Source organism: Crinia signifera, chromosome 4, assembly GCF_055691185.1.
Source record: "Crinia signifera chromosome 4, ASM5569118v1, whole genome shotgun sequence".
In the NCBI taxonomy this organism is placed as follows: Eukaryota; Metazoa; Chordata; class Amphibia; order Anura; family Myobatrachidae; genus Crinia; species Crinia signifera.
The window spans coordinates 205,492,228-205,508,172 of record NC_139220.1 but is presented as its reverse complement, the minus strand read 5'-3'; the positions used below and the strand labels follow the sequence as shown (position 1 = coordinate 205,508,172).

General features: G+C 47.3%; 1 pseudogene; it reads left to right on the top strand.

Annotated features, from left to right (window-relative positions):
• Positions 1 to 14,060: 14,060 nt before the first annotated feature.
• LOC146076281 (U2 spliceosomal RNA) lies at positions 14,061 to 14,198 on the top strand (annotated as a pseudogene).
• The last annotated feature ends 1,747 nt before the right edge of the window (positions 14,199 to 15,945 follow it).

Below are 15,945 nucleotides of genomic sequence, written 5' to 3'. Positions count from 1 at the left end.
AAACAGTACAGTGAGACAGACCTTAACATTACAGTAAATAAATAACAAAAATTGAGTACAGGTAACAAAGAGCACCACAATTCAATACACTCTACAGCTTATACCGCTTTCAGACCACAAATGCCGGGTCCCAACTGTAATTAAAACACGGGTCCATCCAAGGAGTGACTCAGCATTTGCTGTCTGAAAGTTACAGGCCCCACGCGGTTTATTGCCGGGTCAGTGATGTCACATGGGGGTTGGGCTGAGTGGTGGTGCGTCATTGGGGGAGGAGGCAGCACTTGGAGCTGACAGAGCTGCCTCATTCATACTGTGAACGGGACCCGGATCACTCCACCGGGTTACCTGTTCATACTGCACCTGACCCGGGTTAGAGCCGTATTCAACCCTGGTCCTGACCAAAGTTGAACTCCTGGGTTGCTCGACCCAGGGTGGCCCTTTCAGACCGCACCCGGGTTGGTGGCGTAACAACCTGGCAATAACCCGGGTTGAAAATGCGGTCTGAAAGGGCTATTAGATGTAAGTAGCAGGAGAGAGCTGTAAGTGAAAAGTGAGAAGGTGGCTTTGACAACAAGAGGGAAGAGGATCCTGCACAAGTACAGAGGCTACTGTATATACATTGCCTTTGCTAATATCACTTTGTGGCCATATCACAGGGTATGGATCATAGGATAGACAAGCATTAGGTCTACAAGCATTAGGTTGACCACTGAGGGTCAACATGCTTGACGATAGACTTGCATGAATGTCAACATGGATTAGGTTGACAGGGTCATTAGGTCAGCACAAATATTAGATCTACATGGGGAAGGTCATCAAAGGTTGACATGAGGTTTTTTACCCGAATTTTGACACAGTCGACATGGACACTAAATAAAGTGCACCATGTCCCCTCGCATAGCTCGCTGTTCTCGCCATTCTTCATGCACACTATTTACTCTGCCTCCACGCCTAGTGGATGGAAAGGCATGAAATGCCGCCTGCTGGAACTTGTCAGCTCAGAAAAGGTGAAAGACTCATGTCGACCTTTTGACTGTTGACCTAATGCTTGTGTGAACCTAATGACCCTGTCGACCTAACCCATCTTGACCTTCGGTCATGTCGACCTTCATGTATGTCGACCTAATACTTGTCGACCTTCCCCTTTACGACCTAGTGACCGGATCCCATTTCACATACATATTGAAAATGTTCATTCTCTACACTTTCACAGCCTCTTGGTGATACTCTGCTGCCATCTAGAGTCCACTATATCACTACATTTCAGTATCTTGTATTTGCTGTAATCCTGTCTTCGACAGTTATCTCATTTTAGATAGAAAACCTACTCTGGCTGGACATTTGTGACATGACCACTGTTCCAAATTCAAATCAGTTTGTCTCTTTTTTGTAGAAAGCCGCTACGATCTTTAACACAGTACTATGAGCTGCAGCGCAGGAACTGATAAAGGAAATTACTTCAGCACAGACTAACCTATTTTTATGGAAATAATACTGTACATATCAAGTGCTCCTCCACTAAGGTACAGTATAAAATCACTATTTGTGCACAGTACATAAAGAATCAGTTCATGCTGCAGAATTTCCAAGAATAGTAATTATGATGGAAAATCAGCATCCTCCAATCCAGTGTGTCCTTCTTATATTTCCAGGGTATGCTTAGGCACATATAAATAAATTACAAGACCTACATATAAATTAGTAAAGGAAACATGCCATAGCATAATACAATCACATTTATTTGTGGATTTTAAAAAAAGTGCATGCAAATGAATAAATAAACAAATGATAAAGAATAATTGAAAGCACAGGTAGTGGTTGCACCCCATTAACGACCCTATGATGGAGGCACAATGACTCGCATAAAAGGGTTGGTCCTGCTACCCCTGGAGTAATATTGCCTTCCTTCTGGTAATATCCAAGCATCCTCTGTAGCAGGAGCTCCCCCAGAATACACCAACACTTTTCAATGCTTCATAGTCTTTATTAAAGTATAACATACATTTGTCTGTGTTAGGACCAAGCTCTTTACTCCCTTGGTTCAACCAGTTAGTACACTGTTGAGGATGTGTTCGCAATGGGACGTTAATAATACGGGAATATCACTGAAAACAACACTTGTTTAAAGTTAACACTCAGTGTAATGTTATAGGATTAATAAGAAAAAAAAGATTTTCAGCTAAGGTCAGTTCATAGATGTATAGCAAAAGTGATTCCTGAGGAGTCCCATTGCCTAATTCAATTAGAAACCCAGAATGAAATGGAGACTGGACATGGTCAGTGTGGTTCCTGTAGAGACTATGGGGTTTATTTACTAATATGGGAGTTCTATTGATGATGTGATGTTGCTATGGGCAACCAATCAGATTCTATCTATTATCTTCTGGTGCTAAATAAATAAGGGGCCACAGCAACTTATTCATAGCTCTCTGGAAGGTTGCTGGGGCACAAAGTAAACCAAATGGCAGCACTTTTTACTGAGATAAGCCCTCTGGGGTAGAGAAAGCATGCAATACGGTCTTTGTTTAATGACCACCCCGGGAGGAATCACAACATCATGCTGGATGGTCTGTGTTTTTCCCGGAAAGGCAGAAAATGCATCTTGGTACTGGGCCACTAATTTCACCACTTCCTGTTTCTGACTTGGACTGTGACATCAATGGGCACCTGGCATTCTGGAACCTTTTTTGCTACCAAAGAGGGCTAAGTGGCACTTTCCTTCCAAGGTTGGTAGATTTGGACCTTCCTTCTTTTACCCTCCTGTCGAACCTTGTAATTGACCGGTCCCACCACCTCTATGATCTCATAAGGGCCTCGCCAATGAGCATACATCTTACTCTCTGTAGTGGGCACTAGTACTAGTACCTTGTCTCCCGTTTTAAAGGACCGGTTGACTGCGGTTACATCATTACTTTGTTTCTGATAATGTTGAGCCCTTTCCATGTGTTCGCTCATGAGTGGCACAAGGGTTACATTGGCCCTTAGTCTCCTGGGGTGGTTCAGTAGCTGCAGTAGCTCTCCTAGATGCCAAGCCTTGAAAGTCTCTGGTTTTTGGCCCCTGAGACACCTCAGCGGCTGCCTGCCTGCTAGTGTCATGCCATATAACCAGCTCCTGCAGCAATGGGAATTCATGGCCCTGGATCACTGTGACAGGACCCTTAAGAGGTATGTGATTATCTTTTAGGAACTCCCTTTTACCATAGGTCCTTTAACCTGGGACCTATGTCCCTGCCATGTGACCGCAGTGGTCTCAATTTGGCCATGGATGGGGAAAAGGGAATGGGGTGGATTTTCAGGGTAGGTAATGTTCAGGTAAATCTCTGAATATAGAGATTCTGCTGGAAATTGCAGTTCAAAGTCTTAGTCTAAATTCTGTGTCTGGAAAGTGCACTCAGCAAGGAGCAGAGCCCCACTTGCTGGTTACCCCTTACATTGTCTTGCGGTGGTGTCCTGTTTCAGATGTTGGAGCTGCTGCATGATCCATCCACTACAAGCGGCAGAGTTGAGCGCACGGGCACCACGGTGATGAACTCCGGGGTGGCCGTGATCAAGCGCAATGCCTGTGGAGTTGGTCCAGCTACGGACTGCTGCAGGAACCGCACAGCAGCCCCAACATCTGAAACAGGACATCGCCACAAGGCACTGGAAGTGGTAAGCAGCAAGCAAGCGGGACACCGCTCCTTGCTGAGTGCACTTCCCACACACAGAATTTATACTAAGACTTTGAACTGCAATTTCCAGCAGAATCTCTGTATTCACAGAGATTTACCTGAACATCCACCCCATTCCCTTTCCCCCATCCATGGCCAAAATGAGACCACTGCGGTCACTTTTTAAAAAGAGCATCAGTGTGAACATTCTCCTCCTGTTCCCCCTGACAGTAGCCAGTACATGTACTTCTGTGTAACTGCATCGCCGGAGGTGAGCCGGGCAGCAGAGTACTCTATGCAAGGCTTACCTGAAGCCGATCTCTCCCCTGGCTATTACAAATATGAAGTCCCCATCTCAGCAGCATCATACCTGATGGCGGCACTGCAGCCAAATATCTGTCTGCTCTCCAGCAGCCCCGGCACTCCTAGGGGTGTCACCCAGAGTTAAAGGGAAGGAAGTGGTGAGTGGTGATGGATTCCGTCCTCGTGTTTTTTTTCCAATGTGATTCTCACTAAATTTTTCAGAATGGTGGTGCGTGAATCTTTTTTTGGAATAAACAATAATGAGACTGTGCTCAGAATGAAATAATATGTGTGAATATACAAGGGGATAGGTGGGCGTACCCAACTCATGAGGAAAAAGGTAAAGCCATGTGTATCAAGGTTTCTTTAATGGACACCCGATTGCCTATATATGTGAAGGTTACCGAATTTCTATGGGATGTATGATCAGATGCGTACCATACTCAAACAGCATTGAGCCGTGGTCCTCTTATAAAGGTATCTTTAAATTTCTAATGTTTCTTAGGCTTGTTTTTCTCCATTTAGGATTGGGTGAGCCGATGAAATCATAAAATATAAACAAATAATTTTATGTTAAAGGCTTGGGTGAAAAAGTGGAGAAAAAATAAATAGGACTGTCCCCTAGGGGTCAGAACTGGGGGCGCTAAGTCACAGGTGGGCTTGACCTGCAGCTGTTCAGTAACCGGGGTAGTTAGTCCCGTGGAGAATAGAAGATTTGAAAAAGAATTTGAACAGCGCAATAGCTTTGAGAATCTATATGAAAATGTATTAATCACAATGAATAAAAAGAATAAACAACGGTACAATTATAAAAGACTGTGGTGATAAAAAAACAACAATGAAAGACGGGTATAAAATGTGGGGGTCCCCCTGCATGTGGATGGGGTAGGAGAGTCCGTTCCTATATTTCCCTTGGACTGAATGAATGAAAACTAGATATAGTTACCACCCTAGAAGGGTATAGACTGTCCTCGTCCGAGTGTCCCCTTTATCGGCCCAAGATGGCACAAATCACCGATGGTGGGATGTAGATTAATTGCTTGGATGCTCCAAGGATAGGTATTCAGTAGATGTATTACCAGCACTGGTCTTTCTGATGGAGACAAGATGAGGACAATGTCCTAGGTGGTATTTTGTATATCCAAGGGATGGTTCGGACTGCAATCCAGGATAGTGGAAATAAAAGCAGGGGGTGCAGATGGGTACCCCAGTAGCTCCCTGACGCGTTTCGCCACTCCAGGTGGCTTTATCAAAGGTGGGTAGCTAGGTCTGTGTGTTTAGGTCTTATATACCCATAGTAAGGGTCACATGATTCGTTAGTCGATTGCCTATATATGTGAAGGTTACCGAATTTCTATGGGATGTATGATCAGATGCGTACCATACTCACACAGCATTGACCCGTGGTCCTCTTATAAAGGTATCTTTAAATTTCTAATGTTTCTTAGGCTTGTTTTTCTCCATTTAGGATTGGGTGAGCCGATGAAATCATAAAATATAAACAAATAATTTTATGTTAAAGGCTTGGGTGAAAAAGTGAATGTATTAACCCTACTAGAGGGAGGATGTGTACCCTACTCACAAGAAGTGGGGACGTAGAAAAACAACATATAAAGGCATCTTTGTTTGGGGAGGTCAAGTAGTAGAAGGATTCACAGATGCGTACCGTACTCACATAATGCGAGCTTCATATCCTCATATCACGGTATCTTTAAGAGTCCTTTTTTCCCAGACTAGCATCTCTTTACTCTCAAAGGAGTGGATGTAAGTACCATAAAAAAAAGTTAAAAAGGGAGAGATCTCCACTTACTGAAAACTCTTTTCTTTTTTTTTTTTTTTATATATAAAATTAAATGACAATTAAATGCACCTGGGTGTGGCAAAAAAGTGGCCACTTACCACTGCCCCAGATGTCTTCACAATGCAGTCTACAGAAAATTCAGTAGATCACTCCCAGAGTCACCCAGAGTGCCCTTGCTGCTGCACCAACCCAGGATGTGAGAACGCTGCTATGTCCCAGAGGCAGCTCCCCAGCAAGGTGCATGATTCAGGTGCTCTCACACCAGCTCTGAGGATATTTGAATTGTGGCGCCAATGGCTACCTGCAGATGGTGGTCCACTAGCTCTGAGAGGCCATCTTTCAAATAACCTTTGGTGCTGGTGTGAGCCGTTGAGCAGCACAGGAGCTGAACTAACACCACAGGGGTGCTGCTGCAAATTTTAAATCAAGTTACTGACAAGTGACGACACACTGGAGAGTTATCCGGGCACTGTGGGAGAGGGGTGCTGCTGTCCTGGGGTGCTGTATTATCAGATATTAAATTGCAATGAAGAAGTAGGCACACTTGAGTAAAACAAAGGTAGTTTGTGCAAGGCCCAACTCAAACATTGCATCTTTTTCCTGCCAATATATTACATGATTGTAAGCCTGAAACAGGGCCCTCCTACCTCCATATCGGTCTGTTACTAGTATTACCCAGTTTGTTTTATCACTGTTGTTCCAATTGTAAAGCGCAACGGAATATGCTGCGCTATATTAGAAACTGTAAATAATAATAAATGGACTGTGACATGCCTACTTGGATACTGTCACAGAATGAAATAAATAATCCTCCAGCATTCTTTCAATGGCTGTCATTTCTGGAGAAATGAAAGAAGGGGATTTTGCCAGGTCCGCTTGAGCTGACAATTTTCTCACCAACAGCTCTTTGCGCCTCTGCAGATTTGTGTCCATCAGAAACAAAGATACAGGTTTATATTACCTGAAATTAAGGGGGTTATTCTGAATCGTTCGGAAAGGCACAATCACTCTCTAATGGACAAAACCATATGCACTGCAGGTGGGGATGGTGTAACATGTGCAGAGAGTTATATTTGGGTTGGGGTGTACTTCAAACTGATATCTATATTGCAGGGTAAAAATAAAGCAGCCAGTATTTACCCTGCGCAGAAACAATAAAACACCCAAATCTAACTCTCTCTGCACATGTTACATCAGCCCCACCTGCAGTGCATATGTTTTTGTCCATTAGAGTAATTGTGCCTTTCCAAGTGAATCAGATTAATCCCCTAAGTACAGTGGCCAAAATACAGTGGTCTGATTTCAAAAGATTGAGTACCCTTTTTGTGCTGCCATCAGCATCTATTGCATGCCTCTGTCTTTTTATGGAATAACATAAGCCTCCAGCTATCAAATAAATTGTGTCAAAAAAACATGGAACTTTTTTGAATTTGCAGTTATTTGTCTCACAACATAAATTATCCCTACAATGACTTTGTGTCACGGCCTGAATTTTCTGTGTTCCCGGCAATGACCTGGGTGAGCCAGTGGAGGGCGCAGGGAACCGGAAGCTGGGAGGTTTTAGATATCTGGAGCTCATGCAAGGAGAGATGGGGTTGATGACCTGCTGGGGACACAGATGATTGGCTAGACCTAAAGCAGAGGAGCGGAGTCTAAGCCGACAGTGGTATTCACTAGAGATGAGCGGGTCCGGATCTTTGAGATCTGAACCCACCCGAACATCGTGATCCAAGGCGGGATCCGAGCCGACTCAGGAGTTCCCGCCTGAATTCCAGACTGAAAACGAGGCAAAATGTCATCATCGCGAATTCTCGCGGGATCTGGATTCTATAGAAGACGCACGAGCGCCCCGCCATCTTCACTCCATTATAGGAGAGGGAAGAGGGTGGTTGGGAGCTGTGCTCTGTGCTGTGCGCTTTTGTTTGGTGCTGCAGTGCTCACTCGATTAGGGTCTGCACGCTGGGGCTGCTGACTGTACACAAGTCCAGTGTACAGGGGCTGCAGGGGCTGTGTCAGTGTACAGGGGTTGTGTCCAGTTTACAGGGGCTGTGTCCAGTGTACAGGGGCTGGGTCCAGTGTACAGGGGCTGTGCACAGGGGTTGTGTCAGTGAACAGGGGTTGTGTCCAGTGTACAGGGGCTGTGTACATGGGCTGTGTACAGGGGTTGTGTCCAGTGTACAGGGGCTGTGTACAGTGTACAGGGGCTTTGTCCAGTGTACAGGGGCTGTGTACAGGGTTAATTGGCCAGTGTGACAGGGGCTGTGTCCATTGTCCAAGGGCTGTGTCCAGGGTGACGGCCTGTGTCCAGGGGCAGTGTCCAATGTGACGGCTGTGTTCAGTGTACAGGAGCTGTGTCCAGAGGCTGTGTCCATTGTCCAGGGGCTTTGTCCAGGGTGATGGGCTGTATCCAGTGTCCAGTGTGACGGCCTGTGTTCGGGGGCAGTGTCCAGTGTGACGGCTGTGTCCAGTGTACAGGAGCTGTGCCAAAGGGCTGTGTCCATTGTCCAGGATGACGGGCTGTATCCAGTGTCCAGTGTGACGGCTGTGTCCAGTGTACAGGAGCTGTGCCCAGGGGCTGTGCCCATTGTCCAGGGGCTGTGTCCAGGGTAACGGGCTGTATCCAGTGTCACGGCCTGTGTCCAGGGGCAGTGTCCAGTGTGACGACTGTGTCCAGTGTACAGGAGCTGTGCCCAGGGGCTGTGTCCATTGTCCAGGGGCTATGCCCAGAGTGATGGGCTGTATCCAGTGTCCAGTGTGAAGGCTGTGTCCAGTGTACAGGAGCTGTGTCCAGAGGCTGTGTCCATTGTCCAGGGGCTATGTCCAGGGTGACGGCCTGTATCCAGTGTCCAGTGTGACAGGCTGTGTCATGGGGCAGTGTCCAGTGTGACAGCTGTGTCCAGTGTACAGGAGCTGTGCCCAGGGGCTGTGTTCATTGTCCAGGGGCTGTGTCCAGGGTGACGGGCTGTATCCAGTGTCCAGTGTGATGGCTGTGTCCAGTGTACAGGAGCTGTGTCCAGAGGCTGTGTCCATTCTCCAGGGGCTGTGTCCAGGGTGACGGCCTGTACCCAGTGTCCATTGTGACGAGCTGTATCCAGTGTCCAGTGTAACGGGCTGTGTCCAGGGGCAGTGTCCAGTGTGACAGGCTGTGTCCAGTGTAAAATAAGAAAAACAAACGTAATAAATAAAATAAAAACACATTTTTGGAGGATGATGGAGGAGGAAAAAGTGGGAGATCAGCAACCTGATAGAAGTGCTGAAGCTGCTACCACCAGTCAGACTCATGATGACAAGGCCGATGGTGAAAGGCCTAGAGGCCATGTAAAATCAAAGCAGAAATGACGGGTGACATTCTATGGATTGTCATAAATGCGCATTTTTTTTATCGCACCACTTCGCCCTTTTTAAAATCGCAAGATTGGGCCGTTTTTCGCATATTTAATGAGATGCGAAAAACGGGCCAAATAGTGCGAATAGGTGCAAGGTGGTGCGATGTCTTTAGTCCTGAAAATAATAAGTGTCCCCCGGCTGTGACATTACCCTGCTGGCTGGTTTTGCCTGGGGCTGGTTCTTAAAATACGGGGGGACCCCTAGTCATTTTGTCCCCCGTATTTTGGGAACCAGCCCCGGACCTGGAGCTGGTTGTTAAAAATCGGGGATCCCCTATTTGTCGGGTTCCCTGATTTTTAATTACCGGCCCCGGCTCCTTCAGCCTGGTGCTGGTTACAGCTGTGGGGGGACCCCACGCCGTTTTTCGATGGTCATATATAAGTGACTTTTCAGTTACTTACATTTGCGTGCACGCTGGCGTGGATATGGGTGGATATGGGTGGGCAGCTCTTGGCCTTTTACTTAATCAGGAACCACATATACTTTATACTGCACTGGGCTATTTACGAGTCAGACTGGAGCTCAGTCACTATGCCTACATGCTCTACAGTGGGAGAGCTGGGTTTACCCTAGCCAAGGTTGTTAATTAATTTGGTGTGTCCAAATTATTCCCTTGAACCATTTCATCTGCTACATTACATTATTCTTTGACTATTGCCCCTGTAGATCCATTTAGCAATTATCCTTCAGTTGGATGGGTGGGTTGGGATGGGGTAGATTAGTTGTCGGTATAGGTTAGCTAAAGTAATTGCGGTTATATCCTGTTAGGGTGGTGTCAGCCTCAGTATCCATCTCGGTAATCTGACAGAGACTCTTGGACATTCCCTGTTATTGTGGACTTTCCCTTGTTGCCCAGGTATTCCACTGGGTTCTTCCTACTGCAGTTTCCCTATATGGTCTTGCCTTCCCTTGTTAGTGCTACAATAAAGAGTTATATTAAACCTGCTGTTCTCCAGTCTCCTTCAAGCAGTGAACCCCCGACCTCCAGGCCTCAGACAGATCCACAAGGTACTCCTAGCGTGACACTATGACTTCACATGTGTGCCCTTTTCCATTCTGATGTCCACGAGAGCCCAGATGGCACCTCCGGGTGATTGTGTGCTTATTTTTTTTGCCATGATTGGTCGATATTTGCTCTTCATATCCTTATGTTTTTGCTCATGTTTGTGCAGGTAAGCTCCTATTAATCTTATGTATACAGATACGCCACTCCTGGTATCTGTCACAGCATTACTGTTTGTTAGTTTAGATATTTTTTTTTTATTCTGTGAAAACACAAGGAAAGGAGGCTTACAAGATAAAGCCCCCAACTCCAAGACTCTCCTAGAAGATGCAATGGCGAGGAGAACAGCAAGTTTCCATGAAAGGAACGGTACTTGTTTCCTATCTGGGCGCCCAGGTTTTCTACGTACGGCACCGTAACGAAATCGGATCGCATCGCATCGGATTCGGTACTCGATGATGTACGATGGCATACGATGCTATCCGATCCGATTTCATTTTAAATCGGATCGCATCGCATGCGGTGACGCGATCAACCTGATTTTTACATTGGAATCAATGTTAAATGGTCCCTGAGACCCGATTTTACATTGATTTCAATGTAATAACCCCGCAAACCCACGATTTGTATAGGAAACCCCCCCTGATGGTTTAAAATGCGCCTCCATTGTTAACGCCACCCCAGTATTGCCGTCAACCCGAAGCGTGGCGAGCGGCGGCGGTACGCGTCCTGCGACTTTTTCATACCCCCACTATCCACGTCGGCGTGGAGTTGAGAACAGAATAGTGTGGCGAGCGCAGCGAGCCACCGAGCCCGAAGCGTGGCGAGCGCAGCGAGCCCCGCGAGGGGACGCGGATACCTGTAAAGCCCGCGAGGGGACACGGATACCTGTGAAGTATCCGCGTGCGCTCGCCTTGCTGCGCTCGCCACACTATTCTATTCTCAACTCCACGCCGACGTGGATAGTGGGGGTATGAAAAAGTCGGAGGACGCATACCGCTGCGCTCGCCACGCTTCGGGTTGACGTCAATACTGTGTTTCTGTGCAGATGTGACAAGGGGAGGGCTTTGAAGGGTTAATAAATACAGTAGTGTTACAGATGGCCCATCCTATGGGCCAACCATAAAAGCGGGAACGAAATCGGATCGGATCGCATCGCATCGTTCCATATCGTGTATGTGCATTTGTGGTATCCGATGCGCAATTAACTTAGCGGGCGCCCAGATAGGAAACAAGTACCAAAGGAACTTTAGATCAGTAGATCAGTAACACAGAAAGCACCAAGGATAAATCCCACGGTGCCACCAGTTGGCGATAAGGAGGTTTAATGCGTACCACACCCTGCAAAAAGGTCTGCACCTCCAGACGAAGAGTTACTCTCTTTTGGAAGAAAACAGACAAAGCTGAAAGTTGTACTCTCAAATATTTAAGACTCAATCCAGCCGAGAAGCCATCTTGGAGAAAATCCAGAAGCTTAGACAGTTTAAACTTGGAAGTGTGAACCTTCGGCCTTTCACATCATCTGATGTATATCTTCCAAACTCTGTGTTAGTTTGCCGCAAAAAAACGTTTTTTTGGCCTTCAACATTGAATCACAGCATCTGAAACCCCCTTCTTCTTTAACAGGGAGGTTTCAAAAGCCAGGCCATCAAATGTATCCGAACTAGGTCCTGATGGAAGAATGATACTTGTCTTAGCAGATCCGGATAGAGAGGAAGATGCCAGGGTGGTGCTGCCAACCGTCAAAGGATGTCTGAGTACCAGGCCAATCTGGTCTACCAGAATGACCCAGGTCTTCTGTTCCTTTATCCTCTTGAGCACCCGAGCTATCATGGGAAATGATGGAAAGACATAAGCCAGCCTGAAGTTAAAAGGAACTGTCATTGCATCCATGGCCCATGCCATTAGATCCCTGCTCCTGTAATAAAACTGGGGGGACCTGATAATTGTGACGCAAGGCCATCAAATTCACCTCCGAGAGTCCACTGCGGATTGTCAGATCCTGGATCACCTCCGGGTGTAGAGCCCACTCTCCGTCCTGTAACTCCATTCTGCTGAGGAATTCTGCCTATACATGAACAATGAAAATTTCAGACAGGGCCGGAACAAGAAGCTTCGTCCACCTGAAAATCTGCGCCACTTCCCACATAGCCACCCGTCTGCGAGTGCCGCCCTGATGATTAACATAGGCCACAGCCATTGCATTGTCTGATTGGTTTCGAATTGGAAACCCGGTTAAGACCTCTCGGCTTGATTGAGCGCCTTCAATATCGCTCTGAGCTCTAACACATTTTTTTGGGAGAGAAGATTCCATCCGGGAGGAAAGTCCCTGAAGCCTGAGGTGTAGAGCAACCGCTCCCCAACCCCTGAGGCTCGCATCTGTCGTGACCACAATCCAGGACCAGGTCTGCAGAGATCGACCCAACTTCAGGTTGTCCAGATCCATCCACCATTGCAGAGAAACCCTCACCTCCTGTGAAAACAGTATCTGCTCTTGCTTCATGGTTTTAGGGTCCCCTGACCAACAGGTCATAATGTTCCATTGAAATACTCGGGAATGGAACCGTGCATACTGTATGGTCCAACTTGCCCAACAGCTTTAGGCACATCCAAACCGATGGTCTGGACTTTTGGAGGTCCAGTCTTACTAGTTGGCCTCTTCCTTTGGCTTTGTCCCCTGCAGAAATACCCATGTAAATGAGTGTCTAGTATCACTCCCAGCTTCTGTCGATGGAAGCCAAATATACTCCCGATTAAATGCTTTGCAGAACAGACCGTAGAGACTCCATCCTGAAGTGATCCACCCAGGACCCCTGCCCATGCTGACCGGTCAGGGGGATGAATGCTTTGGCCGGGGGGACTTGTATAAAAGTCTCCCTCCAGCTGTGGCATTACCCTACTGGCTGGTTGGGCCCGGTGCTGGTTCTTGAAATACGGGGGAAACCTAGTCATTTTGTCCCTCATATTTTGGGAACCAGGACCGGCCCTTGAGCCTGGTGCTGGTTTTATAAAATCAAGGGGAACCCTATTTGTTTTGCCGCGTGATTTTATGAAACCAGGACCGGCTCTTTGAGCCCGGGGCTGGTTATGATTAGGAGGGGGGACCTCACGCCGTTTTTTTTTTTTTACCAGAAATCGCAAGTTTTGAAATGTGCACATTTTCATGACTGAAAATGCGCACATTTTCATGACTGAAAATGCGCAAATTTCCATGACTTAAAAACGCCACAAATCGCACCATATCACACTTTTTACCCACTTACGCGCATCCCATTAAATATGCGATTTACACATGAAAACTGCGAGAAAAAAATAGTGCGATTTGCGGCGATATGGTGCGATTTCAAAAAGTGCGAAAAACTCTCATTCTATTAAATGTCACCCATAGTGTTTTCTAAATAGGCCTCTGACATCAGCGATGACCACTTCAGCAGATTAGTGATATCCTTAGGCTTACTCAGATGGAAAAAAAACTGTTCGATGGTTTGTTTTTTGCGACTGGATCTGCGGATGCTTCGCTATTTGCAATGCATTGGTAATTTTGGAAGGGACATTTATTCTTTCTTTCTGGATGGCAACTTTTTGATCGCAGGCAACTGCTTTTTCTCCAATTAGCTAACCATGCTGAATTAAGGCAATTGCGCCTAATTAAGCATGAGTTGTAGTTTTGAAATCACAACACTACAACTCATTCCACTAGCATGCCCAGTGTGTATGCCAAGTGATCTTATGAAAATCACTTTGATGGTAAAACACTCCAATGGCTGGTGGTGGCTGGCGATGACAAGGGTGTGTGCATCAGTGCTCACCACTATTCATCCAGCAATACATAATCTGAGATATTGAGTAGCTCAAAACCTAAAAACTGAGCTACAGTACTTTAAGCTCAAAATCACCTAGTGTTAGCTAAAATTTGTTCGCTTCTCGGCCTTTTGGCTAAGATCAAGTGTAGTATCTGTTCTTATCAGTTGGGTATGGACTGGCCTCCTGGCAGAGAATAGAGAAAGGCTGGTCTGAGTAGCTGCTCTGATGGGCGGAGGGTGTGGGACCCCTCTGTTTTTTCCCGGGAGCAGTGAAAGGGCTAGCTGAGTACCTTCACCTCTGCCAGTGGTAGGAGGTGTTGTTTCCGTAAACCCACTGGTAAGAGGGGGGGAGAAACACTGGGCCTAGTAGTTTGACTCTCTTGACGGGGTTCGTAGCCCCCGAAGGATGAGTCAGCGAAAGGCTCAGTCTAGTATCCATTCCCAGGGAGCGGAGAAAAGCTGAGACCGAGTAGATTGGTCCAGGTTGGCTAAGCCACCAGCCTGGGCACAGCGAAAAGCTCAGCCTAGTATCTTAACCCTGGGAGCGGAGAAACACTGGGACTGAGTAGATTGCTCTTCCGAGGGGGGTGCAGCCCCTAAAGGGAGTCTTTTGAAAAGCCCAGTGGAGTACCCATTCCCATGCCAGGGGCTGGAAAGTACCTGCTGGTGAGACGGAGAAACACTTGGTCGGACGCTGACTGGTCGGCTGCCTGGAGCCCGAGGCTGCACTGTGCCCCCGGGGTAACTCGGGGGTGCCTGATTTGCACTGGTGATGTCCAGCACCATGCACTGAATGGCACTTGCACCGAGCACTTCCCTCTAGGTTAGGCTACACGTCCTTACCTCGTCCTTTTGGATGGGGTAGGACAATTTTTTACACCCCCGCCCCGGCCTTCTGGCTAGGGCCTCTTTTTATTTCTTTCTTTGATTTGCACTTTTGAGCACTTCACGTTTTTCGTTAGTTTGTCACGTTTTTTTGATTTGGGTAGTGCGGCTGTCCCTAACGGGCCTTCCGTTCCCCAAACGTGACTGGGACTCTTCACCTTTTGGGGAGAGTCCCGGTCCCCTCGAGGGCAACCCCGAGCCGCAAGGTGGAGGGAAGCCTATGCGGGTCTCTCCAAACCTTCGGGTGCGGAGGACCCACCGTCCAAAACCCTTCCGGGGGTGGAGGAAACGCGGGTCTCTCTGAGCTTCGGCGAAGAGGACCCACCGATCCCTTTTTTCCCTTCCTCGGCCTTATGGTTGAGAGGGGTTAGGGGAACCATGGGGCCTTTCTCCTTTGGGAGAGGGTCCACACGTTCGTACGGCTGCCCCCTTTGCACGTGTTTAGGCACAGCACTGGTGGTGGTGGGAGCACACCTCGGGCTCCCTGAGTTTCTTCAAACTCATTTGGGCATTACGATCTTGGACACTGGGCCTTTTAGAAGTAAAGCACACACGGTGTGATTTTGGCTTACGATTTTGACTAAATAAAATCGTATAGTAAGTTAGCTAAAATTTGACAGTGTTAACCCTGCATGTGATACCAATGTGCAGCTCCATGAGATAGACTGTGCAGGCAGGACAATTTTGACTATGGGGTATATTTAATGGTGCCGGCAAGCCTCTGATGGTGAGCTATATGGCGAGTAGTGACGATAACTCGCCATCAGAGTAGTCAATGGCATCCCCTTCACCCGCTGTCTACAGCGAGGATTTCACCGGAACATTGCATACAGCAAGCGGCCAGTGAGGGCGTTGGACGGTGAGGATGGCTTGCCGTCAGATTATTCAACGGCATCCCCTTTGTCAGGAACTCCAGTTCTCATACCGCTCGCGTGCGCCCCTTACCGGCACGCTGGTGTAATCTGCTCCGCAGATCAGCTGTTGGTACACTCTGCAACCCCTGTTGCGATGTCTCCATTTCACAAGCTATTCCCTGTGTCACCTAGGACTCCAGGTGTATTCCCTGCCCTGATTGCGGGTCACATGATCCAGGTAAGCTCCAACTTACTTCCT